Source organism: Ascaphus truei, chromosome 2, assembly GCF_040206685.1.
Source record: "Ascaphus truei isolate aAscTru1 chromosome 2, aAscTru1.hap1, whole genome shotgun sequence".
Lineage (NCBI taxonomy): Eukaryota > Metazoa > Chordata > Amphibia > Anura > Ascaphidae > Ascaphus > Ascaphus truei.
Window position 1 is genome coordinate 348,542,721 of NC_134484.1, and position 17,339 is coordinate 348,560,059.

Here is a 17,339-nt window from a genome sequence, read left to right on the forward strand (position 1 = left end):
CTTACAAACACTATGTATTTTTGTTTCTGTGTTTCTGCCTTACCCAATGAAGGACCCTGAGAGGTTCGAAAGCTTGTAACATATCAACTAATTGTTGGTCCAGTAAAAGGTATCGTACCACCTACTCCCTCTCCCTATTTTGTTACTTCTTAAACAGAGTAAAGTAAAAGGGGTTACCCTAACTGTATGTCTGTTCATATCTCCCGAATTGTATCCTATCCTACTTTATGAAAGCCAAGTGATAGGTTCCCACCATTGTGTACGAATCAAGAGTAAATATTATTTCAATAATTAAGAGTACGCCTCCAGAAAAAGGAATACACACGTGGCCCTGGGGGGGAGGGGGTGGTAGGGAGAAGAGAGAAACATAAGTGGGTGCTCTGCAAAGATCTGTGAATGTCTTCAATAGTGCTTTGGTTTGGTTTTGCACATTTTCAGCAGATTATTCAGGTGTCACAATTTTTGCAAAAGTTCTGTGCTTGAATATGAGCAAACTTTTTGTGCAAATGAAGCTTGTATTCACTAAACTCCATTAGCCATTGACATACCTGGTGCAGCACGCCAGGGGTCATAATGATGTACAAGGTACGTCATAGGCGCTGACTCGTTTTAGGGGCAGATTGGGCTGACCGCTCCGATGGAAAAGGCAGCCTGATTGAGACGGAAGCTGAGCCTCCTCCACTTCAGTTACTGGCATCCGGGCACCAGTTACATAATATGATCACTCCAAGATACGAAATACTGGTGAGACTACAGGTTATTTCAGACCCTGAAATAGTGCTTTCCCCCCAGGCAAAAGGTGACACATTGTGCTCGTTTGCATGTCGTTTCCCGGGGTCCCTTGTGGCAGTGGAAGCACTGTATGCTGGGTGGTGGTGTATGCTGGGTGGTGGTGGTGAGGGGCAGGGTTGCAGACCTGTCTAGGACATGTAAATGTGCTCACAAGTGATCTTTTTATTTGAGATATATATATATATATATATATTAGCTGAGAGACCCGGCGTTGCCCGGGAGTCACACTGCCCTCCCCCCACACACACTGTCCCCCCTCCCCCACACACTGTCCCCCCCCTCACAACACACACACACACACTGTCCCCCACACACACACACACTGTCGTCGTCCCCCCCACACTGTCCCCCCCTCCTCCACACACACTGCCCCCCCTCCCCTACACACACACTGTCCCCCCCCCCCACACACACACACTGTCCCCCCCCACACACACACTGTCCCCCCCACACACACACACTGTCCCCCCCACACACACACTGTCTCCCCCTCCCCCACACACACACTGTCCCTCCCCACCACACACACACTGTCCCCCCCTCCCCCACACACACACTGTCCCTCCCCCCCCACACACACACGGTGTCCCACACACACTGTCCCCCCCTCTTCCCACGCAGACACAAAGCCCCCTCCCGTGTTACAGGACTCACAGCACCGCTCCTCTCTCCCACGCTCCTCCGATTGTCGTGCGCCTGGCCCTTCTCTGCTCTCCCTCCCACCCGGGGAGCGCTGCACACGCGCCCCCTCTCTGCACCTGTGAGCGCGAGCCGCCGGGAAACGTGCAGCAGGGAAGGTGCGGGGCCTGTCCGGGTGATGGGGGAGAGTGACGGCCACCGGGAGGGGGGGAAGGTGCGGGGCCTGGTTGGCTGATGGGGGAGAGTGACGGCCACCGGGAGGGGGGAAGGTGAGCTGCAAGGGGGCCTGAAGCAGTGGTGTGAGTGTGTGAGGCCAATGAGAGGTGTGTGGGGGCGGGCCAAGGGGGCCTGAAGCAGTGGTGTGAGTGTGTGAGGCCAATGAGAGGTGTGCGGGGGCGGGCCAAGGGGGCCTGAAGCAGTGGTGTGAGTGTGTGAGGCCAATGAGAGGTGTGCGGGGGCGGGCAAAGGGGGCCTGAAGCAGTGGTGTGAGTGTGTGAGGCCAATGAGAGGTGTACGGAGGCTGGCCAAGGGGGCCTGAAGCAGTGGTGTGAGTGTGTGAGGCCAATGAGAGGTGTGCGGGGGCGGGCGGGCCAAGGGACCAATGAGATTGCCGCTAGGGACAGGGAACACACCAGGGAAACTTACATACATACAATGCTTTCAGAAATATATAGTAAGATATATACTATATATATATATATATAACTGTATGCTCATCTGCATGTCTTAGGCAGGTCTGCAACCCCGCCTTTCCCCATCATCACCCAGCATACAGCACTTCCACTGCAGCAAGGGATTCTGGGAAATGACATGCAAATGAGCACACAGTGTCACTTTTTGCCTCAAAAACCATTTTTAACATGGTTCCCTATAGGCTTAAGCTTGTTGCATGGTCACAGCTTTGAGCACAGCCAGGGTTAAGGTGCATACCCAGAAAACCACCCACAGACAGCTGTTTCGACCTTGATGGGTCTCATCAGTGTGGGGTTGATTTTAACTGGGTATGCATGAGAGGCTATGGGATAGGCTATACCATAATACTGAGTTATATATTGATATGTATGTATTATGTATATATACATAAAGCAATGGTTGCAGACCATTGCAGAAAATATACGAAATGCGATAGTGAAATTCGATTGGTTGTATCTAGTATGCAGGGCAAGATATTAATAGCAATCTAACCAGTCTGGAAATAGTTAACGTGCCAGCTGGTCCTAGCTATAGCATGAAAAAAATCACAGAGTCACAAAGACTGATTCCTCTTCTCTGCTATTAATGAATAAATGTCCCACAATAAATTCTCAAATCTGAGTTCAGTAATCCGGATAGTATAGTAGAAATAATTGTCACTGAAGAAGTAGTGTGCTGTCTCCTCACATAAAAGAAACTTGTGTTCCCCTGTCCTTCATATGGGGCGCAATCTGTTTGGTAAGAAATAATCTTTTGATAGATCAATGGACAAGCCCCTATAATAAGAGACAGGGAAATGCCTAATGGAGCCTATTTACTGGGTGAAGCAGGTGATTTAAGCGTCTACAGGAACCCGCTCAGTCGTTGGCACTCAGCTGGCGTTGCAGTGCTCTATATACCGACCTCCGGTTCTCCTTGATCCATGGATGGAGGGGCTGCGTCGTTGCCTCGGGTATCCCCAGGAAACCTCTCGGTCGTTGGCACTCAGATGAAGTGGCAGTGCTCTATATATATCGACCTCCAGCATCTTCCGGTTCACAGAAGCTAGCAGACCCTCTCGTACGTATTCGCTCGCTTCTCTCGCATTTCTCCCGGCAGTATCCTGTTACATTACAGGCAGCTCTCCCCGATCTCAGGTCTCTGAATAGGACAGCACAATCCCCTTCCACGGGTCTAGCTGTGTGTTGCTGCAAATGTATATACTGTGCAGCACCTGGATTCAATGACACCACACCTATCCTGCACCTCTTTCAACTCCCCGCTGTAAACGAATCACCACAATGCTTCAGGTGTGAGGTGTAGTGGCAGGAACAGATAGGGGAAGCTGTGGATAATGATGAACGGACACAAGTTTACTTTAAAGAATATATTTAAAGAAAGGATCAAACAAGGAACATGTAACTGTATAGAGTATATCTCCTGCTATTAACCCTACGCGTTTCATCTAATACATAGACTTCTTCAGGGGTAACAAGTTTACTTTGTTAAATAAATCATGACACGGTGTAATATGTCATGTGTTGTTGTTCATCTGACGTTGTATTTACTTAATTTTAAGACCTGCTAAGGAACAGATGATTGTTATTATGTCCTGATATGTAAAACCATGGAATTCAAAGAAGGGTGTACTTTCTTTTTCACATGACTGTATATGTACACACACACACACACACAAATATAATATATATATATATATATTATAAAATCAAAGGTTGGTACTAGCTGCGGTGAATGTGATTGGTCCGTGGCCACCCCGACTGTCATTGCCCAAGAGGTACGCCCCACTGTGACACACACCGCCCACACGACTGTCATTGGCCAAAACTTACACTGACATCACTGACACACACCTACTTCACTGTCACACACTTGCACTGACAGCATACCCCCAAAGAAGCCCTGCAGAGTCACACACACACACACACACACACACACGACAGGCAGTGGCCAGGCAGCCTCCGGAAGGACCCTCTTCCTCCTGCAGCTGCTCCCACCAGATGTCGCTCTCTTTCCTCAAGCTATGGCGTCGTTGGCAATAGTGAGGCGGTCTGTTCCCACCCGGCTCCTGTCAGGTGCGTATTTTCCCGTCCAAAGACCCGCCACTGTCCGCGCGCTCACCCCCTCTGCTGGGCACTCGCGTAAGGTCACACAAGATGGCGGCGTTGCCAATACTGAGGCGGTCTGTTCCCGCCCAGCTCCTGTCAGGTGCGTGTTTTCCCGCCCAAAGACCCGTCACTGTCCGGCCGCTCACCCCCTGCCCCCTTGCCCCCTCCCGCCCTTGGCGCGTGACGGTTGCTCCCTCCTCAGAGAGGCTACAGGATTTACCCGCGCTGCGGGGTCAGTCAGAATCCAGACATAGCCAGTTGGTGTGTCAATGTCACACAGAGTGGGCGGACATGCTTTGTGTGGGGTGAGGGCCACCCTCTGTCTATAATAAACACTCATGGCTACCAGCCCCCTTATAAAAAAGGCCTCACCTCCCTCCCCAGCGCTCACTGTCCCCCCCCCCCTCCTGTCCACTGTCCCTCCTTCCCTCTGGTGGGTGGGAGAGGGGGAGCACACAAATAGGGGGGAGAGGAGGGAGCAGGAAATTTAACTCACGGGCAACGCCGGGTCCCTCAGCTAGTATATAATAAAACAGAGGCAGCTGGCACTCCCATCAAAGTGAAATTGTATGGTGCCTGTCCTATAGAAATAAACATAGAAAGCAGTCATCCCTAGCAAGGGAAGACAAAGGACAGCACTCAAGGATAAATGGCAACAAAAAAAACTATTCAGATGGTACAGCACAAATAAGACCAACGTTTCGGTCCTTGTAGGACCTTCCTCAGGGTAGTGCTAGAGAACACTGGCCAGTGGATACCTTATATACCTAAACCCACACCAAGTGAAAGCAATCTGGATAGCTAATTAGTCCCATGATCAATCCCATAGTGTCAGGAGTCGCATTACAGTCGTCATAAGATCAGCTGTGTGGAAGGAAGCATCAAACAGGATACACGCTCTTGCTGCTGGTGGCCACTTGGAGTGCCGTTGGGTCGCGTCCTGTGTTGCCTTGGCAACGCGCTGCGTGAATCACGGCACCAAAGTGCTTTGGAGGATACTTCACAGCGTCATTTGGAGCGTATGCGCAGCCCGGCCAGTCAGAGCAAAGAGCAGGAAGGCGTCCCACGTTGCCAGGCGACGCAATATTCTCCGTGCAAAAAACAGCTGTCAGCAAAACTAGGCAACGATCCAACAGCAGAAAGGGACGTCTTTAGCAATATTGCAGCGCTCATATAGACAGCAATGGGATGAATATCAATGGGTAATCTAAAAAATAGAGAAGTGGGGAACAAACGTGATTGAGGGGAAAGGAAATAAAAGCAAGAATTTCATGTAATCACAGGCTAATAAGTTAAAAATATTGCGTCGCCTGGCAACGTGGGACACCTTGTTGCTCTTTGCGACCCAACGGCACTCCAACTGGCCAGTGTTCTCTAGCACTAACAAACAAAGAGATGAAGAACCCCTATATTGGGAGCACTCAGCGGCTAATGATACTGATGTGAGAGTTCTATAATAAAACCTGATAAAGACACAAATTATTATTGTAGTATGTATTATGAAATTGGGTGAAAAAACAATTTTATTAGGAGAAATCCTCAATTTAAAATAAATGGTCCTCAATGTAAATAAATCCAATATTAGCGGCGAATTTAAAAATAAGGTGGAGGTAGGGTAAACCAAAAGGAATATATATTCCAATTGTAGGCTATCTGGATATCCTCTAATGGGGCAGGTAAGTATATGCCATCATAAATAGTTTAAATAGTTAGGTACACTAGCATAAACATACAATGTCACAATGATTGGGCTGTTGAAATCCAGTGCTGCGAGTCCAACAGGTTGGCAGGTATACAATAACTGCCAAGATGTTTCTGACAACAACTTGTGCCCGGAGCCCTCTCTGTACAACTTAAATAGCTTGTTGCTACTCTTAGAATTTAGAGATCACATACGGTAATGTACATGGTAATTGGTTCAAGTAATGAATTGTCTGTTCAGTTTAAACACAATCTAAACAAATAGTAACTGTGAAGAACTTTTAAAACCAGTGCTGCGAGTCTAACAGATTGGCAGCACAAGGACTCTATGCATCGTATAACCATAATATATATAACTGTTACCTAAAGACAATGTAGCACCCTGCGTGGCTAGGACACGAGGCAGACTATGCGTGTCTGCGGCACCACGTCCTAACCTGTGAAGTCCGTAGATAGCCTATACAATACAAAAATCCCCTCTGCACACACCATACAGACCGTGGAAGTCTGTAAGCCGGATACTTCTCAGCAGTTGGAGACAGTGGATCAGTGATCGAGTACCGGAAATGACGAACCCGGAAGTCTCGGGGAACGTCACCTATGACGTCATTACGTCCGTGAATGCCGACGTACGTTTCGCTGACAACGCTTTTTCGAGGCTCAATTGGAATATATATTCCTTTTGATTTACCCTACCTCCACCTTATTTTTAAATTCGCCGCTAATATAGGATTTATTTACATTGAGGACCATTTATTTTAAATTGAGGATTTCTCCTAATAAAATAGTTTTTTAACCCAATTTCATAATACATACTACAATAATAATTTGTGTCTTTATCAGGTTTTATTATAGAACTCTCACATCAGTATCATTAGCCGCTGAGTGCTCCCAATATAGGGGTTCTTCATCTCTTTGTTTGTTGTTGCATCTTTCCCCTGGTTGCAGCACCTTTGTCACTGGCAGTAGCGAGGGTTCCATCTATCCATTTCCCCTCCCCCTTCCTTACCCTGGTTGTTAATTATTCTCTAGCACTACCCTGAGAAAGGTCCTACAAGGACCGAAACGTTGGTCTTGTTTGTGCTGTACCATCTGAATACAGGTTTTTTTTGTTGCCATTTTTCCTTGAGTGCTGTCCTTTGTCTTTCCTTGCTAAGGATGACTGCTTTCTCTCTCTCTCTCTCTCTGTCTCTCTCTGTATATATATATATATATATATATATATATATATAAACACACAAATCTGCTATATATTTTTTAATATAATAATCTGTAGAGCAGTAGCCACTGTGACCATGCGTTCCGTGCGCTCAATCATTCATTCTTTTAAATCGACACAATCTGCACATTTTTATTTTATTTTAGTGATTTAATGAATAAAGAAAGTTTTGAACTTTTTTACCATGCAACATTTATGGGTCAGCAGATCACTCTCCAGGTATTTTATTCAACATCTGGGATTGTCCAAACAATTATATCCTTTCCCATTTACTGGGATTCATCCCTCACTGTTATCCAGCCTTCTATCTAAACACAGAGTTTAGAGTACACGCAATCTGGGGCCTTTCCCTGCCTCTTTGACAGGTTCCTTTTTGCTACCTTGAGAATGTGTATTATCAACAATGTTAAGGTACCACCATGGGGTCCAATGTTGCAGTAGCATATGTTAATATGTGTATGCAAGACTTTGAGGAAAAGTATGTCTATATTGATGAGTAATTTGTGCAACATTGTACCCTATATAGGCCATTGATGATGTCTTTATGTTCTGGCATGTATCTATGCAATCTCTCATTACCTTTGGGAATAATCTCAAAACTGGACACTAATAATGAATCCACTTTTTGGATGTGAGTCCACAAGGTGGAATATAGGTTGCAAACTGACCTTTTTGTTAAACCCACTGATTGTAAAATGTATTGAGATATAATAGATTCCACCTGCCGGGATTGGTGCATATTCTTCCGTTTAGGCAATTGGTGCATGTCAAGAGAATCGGTAGTGAGCCTAGGCTAGTTAAAAGATGTTTCTGTGAGATGGCAGGTCCATTTGTGAATAGAGCAGGCCCGTGAAACCCTGAATAGCTCAGAAAAAAATAAAATACATAGTCACTATAACCTATGTGTACACTTTTTTCTTGAACTTTTTATATTAAAAATATGTAAACATCTGAGACTTCCGGTGATGTCACAGGGGAAGGTCGACTAAGGAGCTCCTGAGACCCTCTTATAGCATTCAAATAAAGAAAGCTTTTTCAGCTTATAACCACTCCACTTTCTGGACAAGGCTGTCGCCCACGAAGCCTAGCAATGGCTAATAAAATAAAACGACAAACCAAGATGTATTTCGGGGTAACTCAGCGCTCCGCGGATCCGGACTCGGAAACCCAAGATGCCGATGGAGCACGTGCGCCACCCGATAAAGACCGGGAACAAGCGCTCCCAATCTCTGAAGGAGAAGAGCTAACTAAACAATACATGGAGGCCCTTTTTGTAAGAATGAGACAAGGATTCCAGGATGATCTGAAGAACGCTATTAGCGAAATCAGAACAGATATGACTTCACAGACCCATAGAACAGAAGGGTTGGAATCCAAAATTCAGCAGCAATCAACAGCAGAAGATGAAATTATACACTTAGGTCACGAGATAAACTCCCTGAAAGACGGTCTGGAAGACCAAGAAAACAGGGACAGACGACAAAACTTAAGAATCAGAAATATTCCGGAGAGAGTCCAGACGCATGTATCTTACCAAGCTTTTCACTGTAATAGTCCCTGAGCTAAAAGAACAAGAACTAGAATTTGATTGGGCTCACAGAACTCTGGGTCCCAGATCCGAAGATCCCAAACTGCGGAGAGACGTCATAGTGAAATTTCACTATTACTGTACCAAAGAGAGAATTATATCTGCCAACAGGGAAAAGGAAGATGTCTTATTTGAAAATAACTCCCTCCAAATTTTTAATGACCTATCTAAAGTCACAATAGCCAGGCGACGCGAGCTGAGGCCCCACACCCTACTACTGAAAGACAAAGGCATCTGGTATAGGTGGGGGTTCCCCTTTAAATTGATCGCATTAAAAAATGGAAAATATGTGACCATTAGATACCCTGAAGAAACAAGACTATTCCTCAGATCCCTGGGCATATCCGTTCCAGATCCACAGGAGGAGCCCCCACAGGATCAAAGACCAGGCCATAAAGCGGGCCCACCTCGGGCCTCGGAGAGGCTAGCAAGCTAAAAATCATCAAGGGCTGGTGAGTGACGACGGAAAGCCATGCATACCAAAGAAGCATTCTCCCCCATTGCCCAAGCTGTCTGCCACGTAGGAGGAGAAGGGGGAGGAAGAGGAAAAAGGCGGAAAAAGAAAAGTGGTTCTTCACTTACCGTGGAAGGAACAGACACATCCGAAAACTCTGCTGAAAAATGTAATGCTAGCAACAAAAGGCGCTATGACCATTAGGTCAAACACCGTGAAATTCACTCTGGAGACGTTGTGCTCCTCCGCAGCTTGGGAATCCCGGGAAAGCATAAAGTAGCCGATCGTTGGCGGGATGGCGTCTACGAAGTTGAGTCACAGATGCTTGGCCTCCCGGTCTACCGCATAAAAGACTCCAAGGGCCGGGTAAAGGTATGGCACAGAAATCATCTGTTCCCCATCCCGCAAGTGGGAGATGATGAGCCTGAGATACCGGCTACTTCCCTGGATGGTGTGCCGAACTCAACAGAGGTTGGTCAAGAGACTGTAACTGACACCACCTCTGAGGACCCTATGGAGGGACCCTCTCAAAGGGGCCCCTGAACTCAAGGGGCATCTCCAGGAAGAGCACGGGTAAAGGGCCCAGTAGACGAGCACCTAATTGTAACGTGTAGCTCACCACAAACGAGGCGCGACTGCGGGGCTGAGAGAGATTGGTATAGAATGCCGACCACAACAGCGAGGGCGCGTCTAGAGTGTATGATAGTCATACAAGCGAGCCGGGGTTATAGAGGGCAGCGTAAACGTGGTACTTGCCGGGTCTAGAAGAGGAGACTAGCGGATCGTTGGGGTACGTAGCTGGGATCAGGATTGGAGAGAGTAGAGTCGTCGTAAAGCAAAGCCTGGGTCAGTGCAGGAGAGAGCAGTGTCATCATATTCCACAGCCAGGGTCAGTGCAGGAGAGTATCACAAAGGCCAAAGGCAGGGTCAGGCAGCAAGGGTAAGAGGCAGACAAGGCAGGGTATTGGATGCAGTGAGATACAGTGTCACAAAACAGAGGTTATTCTCGGCAATGAAGGAGAGCTCAGACAGGGTATAAATAGGGCCTCCCTCCAATGGGAGGCAACCGGGAAGTGGAGGAACCCTCACTGATAGGCTGCTGGATCGTGCAGGTTCGTCCTATTATGCAGCCGATTAGGAGTGGGACATCTAGAGAGCACGCGTGTGCCCCGCGCATAACCCGCGCATCACGCTGGCGACCCGGTTGCACGCCACGACACTCGCGTCTGTGCGGGGACGGAGACCGGAGGCGGGTCCCGAGGTGAGAAGGGAGGGACATGTGACCGCCGTGCCGCGCACCTCCATCGTCAGAGCGGGGGCGGAGACCTCAGGAGGCCGGGAGAGTGTGTACCGCCCATTCGTCGCGCGTCATTGCCGCTGGGGGAAGAACATACCCTGGACACAGGACCCGCGGAGACAGATGGAGCCAGTGCGCCGCGCATGCGAACCACCGCTGAGATGCCCTCTTTGAGTGCCTCTAGATCGTGACGGACAGGTGAGGGTTAAGGGGACAGAACTGCCGGAATGGCGAATCCTCACACTAATAGGGTGGCTCCCGCGAGTCAGCCTCTGGATCCGCAGAGCTCGTGCTTTGTACCTCAACAAGCCTGTGCAGAGACATTACTCCCCTCAAGGGAAGATGCTGAGCCTCAGGACTATGCTAGTTAGTCTCCAGAGGGAGTGACTGAAGAACAGCTCCGCCGGAGCCAAAGAGTTGGTCAGCCTCCAATGAGGATGACTTATGATCAATTTGGGGCACCCCATTATGAGGCTCAGCAGTGGACCCGCAGTAAAGTGAGATTCGTCACAGTGATGTTCAGTGAAATGTACAATCTTATGTAAAGCTGATATGACGTGATAAGTGTATATATATGATAACTGCATTTTCATTATATAATTATGTGTGATATTATTGTGTGACGCTGTTCTCAAGCAGGGACGTTGGTGTTTTTCTCCAGGGGGAGGATGTAGCCAGGTCCCCCATGGCTCCCCGGTACTCTGGTTCACCCCCCCCCCCTCCTTACCTCCGCTATTGTGGGGAGGTGCAGGTGGCGACGGGCTCGTCTGTGGCTCCCTAAGCAGACGCCGCCATGTTGTGTGGGCTCGCACGTAGCGGAGGCCCGCACATGCGCAGAGGAATCAGTGGCGGTCATTACAAGTTTGCACATGCGCAGTACCCTAGACGCACGCGGCGGCAATAGGGGAAGACTCTGCAAGGGACTACAACTCCCAGTAGGCATAGAGGCATGCGTATCACATGGCGCGAATTGGCCAATGGGGCTGTGAGGATCACAGACAGCCAGGAAGTGTGAGCGCGCTGAGAGAGGAAAGTCAGTCGGTGCTGGGACAAGGACAGGGTAGGAGGTAGGTGCAGGGGTCTGTGACCCTCTGCACTAGGCCAGATCCCCGACTCATGCACTAAGGTTGTGGCTGCTACAGGGAAAGGCCCTTAGGTAGGGACCCTGCCCTATTATCTATTTGATAAGCAACGGACACAGCTGCAAGCTGCGTGGCCTTGACTAGTGTGGTCTGGGACCAGATCACCTGAACAAGAGAGAGAGAGACTATCTGCGTGTGGGATCAATCTGCAGGATACCACCTCACACGGAGGTGGACTCGTCGCGGAGGACATCGCTGGATCGGCGGATCCCCCTGTTGTCTACTCGGCATGTCCGGGTGCTGGAGCACCCGGCAGGTACCTATATCCTAAAAGTGCACCAAAAGAATACACACACTATAGTGGCAGCGCTGACCACATATAAGGGTGGGGCTGTTATCCTTGTGGACACCAGGGTGGTTGGGTGCCCGAGGACCCCTCAGGTATGATGGACATGGTGTGGGTTACACGATGGTGGGATAAGGCCCTGCGAGGCAAAGGGGTAGCTGTAACCAGTAGAGTTATTATCCGGTTATCACTGTTTATTATATGTTCTGCAGTAAAAGGTTATTCTTATCACATACTGTGTGTGTATATCAGGGTTGTGGTTCCTGTGAGGGGCTACTCCCACTACTTTGGGATCCCTCCCAGAGGGAGGCGCTGTACCAACTTGTATTACTGTATCACCCCGGGCTCCCAGCGGCAGAGGTTTGGGATCTCTGTGAGCCAACAGGTAAAGTCAGCACCTGTAGACACCTTACCCTAGAGGGAGAGAGGGCTGCAGTTACACTAACTGTGTATGTGCGTATTCGCATCTCTGTGTGGGTCTGTGTTTGTATCTGTGTGCCTGCCTCTGGTGCCTCTGTCTCCTAAGCTGGGTTGTTGTTGCTCCTGCACATGAGCGGTGCGCCGAGTTGGCGGCTGGTGCGCATGTGTGCCGAGCCCGGCCGCCACAGCGCATGTGCGCTAAGCGCGGCCACCCTTGGGCATGTGCGGCGAGCGCGGCCACCCTTGGGCATGTGCGGCGAGCACAGCATAGTGTTTTTTTGCGCATGCGCGAGCGCGACAGCAACGGGCGCACGCCTATTAGTACTGTGATGTCACTCACGTTACGGTTTTTCGTAAGGCCATGTTTATAGTGCCGGCGACGGCGACTCGACCGATGACGTCGCCATCGCCACTGGCGAAAGTTCAACTTTAGTTTTAAGCGACGTCGCTGACGACAAGGCCAGTAACGTCAACCAAGGAGGAGGGAAGCGCTCTGTGATTGGTTTAGAGACAGTCACATGTGGTGATCAAATTTCACTGGCTTCAAAATTTTTGGTCGCAATGTCGCTCCGTCGTGCTTACTGTAAGTGCATGCGACGGATTCAATTGATTTCTTTTGGAGCGACGTCGTGTCGCCGTCGCAAGGCACTATAAGCGCAGCCTAGCAAGGCAAGGATTCACTTCAAAAACAATTATTTTAAATTGGGCTTTTTAGCCAGAAGATCTGGTACTAGAGTTAGTACAGAATATATAAAAACCATATAACATGAAAATATGTGTAGCCTAGCAATTATGATAAATCATTTGTACAGTAAATAAAAATACCACTTGTGCATTTGCATGTTTCACACAGGTCTGCAAACCTGTCTTTCCCCATTATCGCTTAGCAAACAATGCTTCCACAGCAGCCATGGATTCTGGGTAATGACATGCAAATTAGCACAGGGTGACTCAAACCATTTGAAACATGACTTGTAGATAAATGTAACAAGATAACACAATTACAATCTGTATTTTGTAGCCCGTTTGTCAGACTGTGCAACAAAACAATTCGCTGCTGCTGCTGCTGCTAATAAATCATATTGATTAAGTTGATATCTGACTTTGGGGGACATAGGTGGAGACCCCACACCGATGTCCCAGATGAGTATAACCTTTTAGCTGCAAGAAGGCTCGGTCCCTATCAGCGAAAGGATGAGCCACAGAGCTCGACAGTTTTGCTTCAACTACTGATTCCGCCCCTTCATCAAGCGGTTTCAGTCGCCCTGGAGAATACAATCAGTGCTCTTCTTTTAGAATGAAACCAACAACATGCAAAAATGCAGGCGCGGGGAGGCAGGCTGTGTGGGCGTGTCGTAGTGTGGGAGGTGCAGGCAAGATCTGTTCCTTGTATGTGATCGGGCAAATCCCTATCTGTCGTCACGTGACTCCGTTAGAGCAGAGCTCGGGTGGTCAGCAGCTGATCGGTCTGTGAGCCGGCTCCCGGTGCAGCGTTCCATTCAGTGAGTACACCGCTGCTGCAGCAGCAGCTAGAGACACAGTGCCAGGATCTAGAGACGCGAATAACTGCGATCTAGGGGGGGGTGGGGAAGCGGGTGGCAGAAAAAAACGACTTCAGAGTGAGACCACGGATGCTTAGTATGAATGAAGCTAACTGCGAGTGGCAGAGAAAAGAAGTGAGGGTTTCATGGGCTCGGGTGGGAAGTGTGAAGTTATTTGTAGGGTTTTAAAGCGGCTACGTCTTTATTTTTATTTTTTTAATAGATCTTGATCTCTATATTCACGTATGGATAAGGTGTGCTGTGTGATCCCATTGAAGTCTATATAGGCTAGTCCGCAGTAGTGCTCGAGTTGAGTCCTCCATGAAAGGCTACCACCAAAAAAAGGCAGATTTCAGGGCATACATACCTACGCAGTGGGTCTTGGTGATAAGGTTGGGCTGTTAGGGTAAGTATATGTTAATTAGAGACCTCTTTAATAATCTGGTCTGATGGTAGCCTTCGAGAACTGCACTTAAGCAGAACTGGGCTAGTTCTACTGAAACATGAGGCTGATACTGTTGTAGTTTGGAGGGGCGAGTGATATGGGCGAAAGATTGATATTAATGTATGATGGGGCAACTTGTTTGTGGAGGTGGCATCGTATGAAAACCCCTTTGGCGCTCTGGCAGCGAATGGGTTAAAATGTAGATCTTGACTTTGGAGAGGGTAATACTATTGAAATCTTTAGGGTGGGGGGCTTGTAAAAGGGTAAATGTAATGACAATTGGACCCCCTGCATCCTACTCAGCTTGGACAAAGGGGGGAGGGGGGTGTCGGGTTACATCCCAGGCATCCAAGTCTAACATATGAATGAATTCACACTCACAACTGTTTCACAGTGCTCAAGTGTTGAGGTTAGTGATAACACGGAGGGCGGGAGGGGGTCATGGGACCAAAGAAATATGAGGCAGTGATATGGAGAATATATAATTAAGTTCAGTAAACTGATTCTTTAATATAGGTTGCTTTAAAAAAAATTTTTTTTTAGTAATGCTTTTGAATTGCAGTTTTACTGGTGAAAGGTAACAGAATATTGTATTGGATGTAGGGACTTACAGTAGGTGTGTTGGTGTATGGTGTAAAGTTATGTTTAATTTATGTTTCTGAAATGGATCATAACGTATACATGTCCTGTATACATTGTTACAGTATTTAAAAAATGTTTTACCAGGAAGTATTACAGGAAGTATTACATTGTTACCTCATTGTCAAGTATGACCTGGGCACAGAGTTCTGATCACAATACATGCTTACGTTAAAGGGGGGGGTAGGGGGGTTTTTTGGGATCATGTTGCTATCTGTGCTTTTTTGCGGTAAGAAGGAAGGAGGAGCAGTTCTTTAATGTTTCAGTGTGTTTCATTCTTTATCTTCATCAAACATACCTAAAATACAGAGTTTTTAAAACCTTCAGATCCACTCATGATTCTGCTCCATTGGGTTTATCTCCATCACACATTATAGACATTATAGCACAAATGTATGTATTTTCCATTCCTTAACATCTCAAATGTATAGGTTTAACATTTTCTAAAGAAACATGTAGTTTCCAGAAAACATTTTGTGATTAAAAAGTTGTGAAATGTTGGTGTTCTCTTTTTTTTTTTTTTTAAAACAAACGCTAATTTTTTAAAGATTATAAAGAGACATTGAACATGCAAACGCATGAGTTTGGCATTCTGATGTGCAGTATGCATATTAACAATATGTACAGCATGTGTATTACTTGCTCTTATCACCAAACACAGTTTCTTTACTAGTTACGTGCAGCTTTCGTAAAATGAAATGCCTGTTTTTAGAAGCTGGACAGATTAATTGCAGCTTCTTCTTTCAATAGAAGGGTGGTTTGCACTGGACTTCAGTAGGTAAGGTTCTGAATTCACAATACTCATATAAAGTGAGTCAGCATCCTCCTGCTTGGTCTTCTGCCACTGCAGCAATCCCAGATCCCTTGCATCACTCGGTGGCAGGTTTAAGTGGGTGGTTTCCCATATTGAGCAAGAGATTTTCTGAAAAATCAACAAGAGTGCATCGTTATACTTCTGAAGTCTGTGTTACGGACTGCACATTCAAGTACTGACCTCCTTATAAATTAGTACTGTGCAACCTTTAGCTTTTTTACTTATTTAGTATTATGACTCTTAGGCCGCGCTTATAGTGCCGTCGATGGCGATACAAGGGGTGACGTCACCCGTCGGCACAGGCGAAAGTTATATTTTGCTGGGCGGCGGCGTCACAGGTTTCCGGGCATTTGATTGGTTCAAGGGCCGTCACGAGGCGACAGCCCTTGAAAAATCAAATTTTGCCGGCTACCAGTTTTCGCGGCGGCGGCGGCAATGCATTTGTTTTCGTGCGACGTCGCCAGCACTATAAGCGCGGCCTTAGAAATGTGTTCCTTTTGTATAGGATCATGTAGATTGTTATATTCCATTTTTAAGTATATTGGTATTGAGAATTGCACCTATGTCATTTTTCAAAGCAGGGTTTCATGGATGAGCTCCACTGACTGAAATCAGTGAGATGTGGGGGTTTTATTACAAAAAAAGTCATTGTGACAAAATGGACATCAGAGCGTCTAAAAAGAAAGGTTAAGCACAGTCCAGCTGTCCCTTTTTTTTTTGGCCACTGCCCGTGACCCCAGGGGTTATTGTAAGGCACTGGGATTGCCCGTGTGTGTTTCCCACAAGAATGTAAAAATGTGACCTTTTATTATATTTTTAAGTAGTGGTACTGCTTGTCTGTATATTTCAAATGCACATTGTATTGTAATGTAGATAATGTTTTACAACATGTGAAACTAGTGATCCTGTTCTGGTCAGGGTATCCTGGAACCTTGGTGGTTAACCAGCAATCTCCCTGAAACTTGCCTCTTGATCACTATAATTATCGGACATTGTATGCCTGGGGAGGGGAGGCTAAAGTTATGTATGTTTTTTTTTTTTTTTTTTAAATAGGTGTGTTCCCAATGTATTTATTCTGGGCACTTTGTTGGGGAATTGAGGAAGCTTGGGAGAAATGTTTGCTGCTTGCATTTTATTTGTGTTTCTAAACTAGCAATGAATAGCTGAGAAAAGGCCACATTATGTCAGAGGGCTTGTCTTTGTGCAGGCCAGGTGGAGTGTTATTATAGTTGGGGCGAGATGCGCTCCCCTGCTGGGAAAACACTTACTCCAAAGCTGAAGCTTTGTGCTACTCAAATAGCTTGAGAGATTGCAGACTCCAGTTGGCTGGGTGTTACCAGATGCTGCTAGCCTTTGTAAAGGTTAATGTTTCCTCTGTGGTACTTGCAATAGTATTTGTGTGACCCCTGTGAGGTATCCAGGACATGCTGGGGCTTCCACAGTCGGGAAGTAGGCAAGGCAAGTGACCTATGGGCTAGTGGCTATCTTGGGCTGGGTGGCCAGGCAGGCTACCAATCCCATGTGTCCCTGCAAGGGACCCGTCTTTGTTTGGAGACATCCACGG

At 47.3% G+C, this 17,339-nt stretch overlaps 1 protein-coding gene across 5 annotated transcripts in view; it reads left to right on the forward strand.

Moving 5' to 3' along the window:
* Positions 1 to 17,339, forward strand: part of SNX10 (sorting nexin 10) — a 94,115-nt gene that overhangs the window by 5,873 nt on the left and 70,903 nt on the right. For 2 of the 5 annotated variants that reach the window (XM_075586822.1, XM_075586826.1), the window contains exon 1: positions 13,743 to 13,838. The exons of 2 other annotated variants lie outside the window; for them this stretch is intronic. The gene's annotated coding sequence lies outside the window, so the exon portion shown is untranslated. Of the gene's footprint in view, positions 1 to 13,742; positions 13,839 to 14,106; positions 14,284 to 17,339 lie in introns of those variants that run through there. One more of the 5 variants, XM_075586823.1, reaches the window with a different exon arrangement.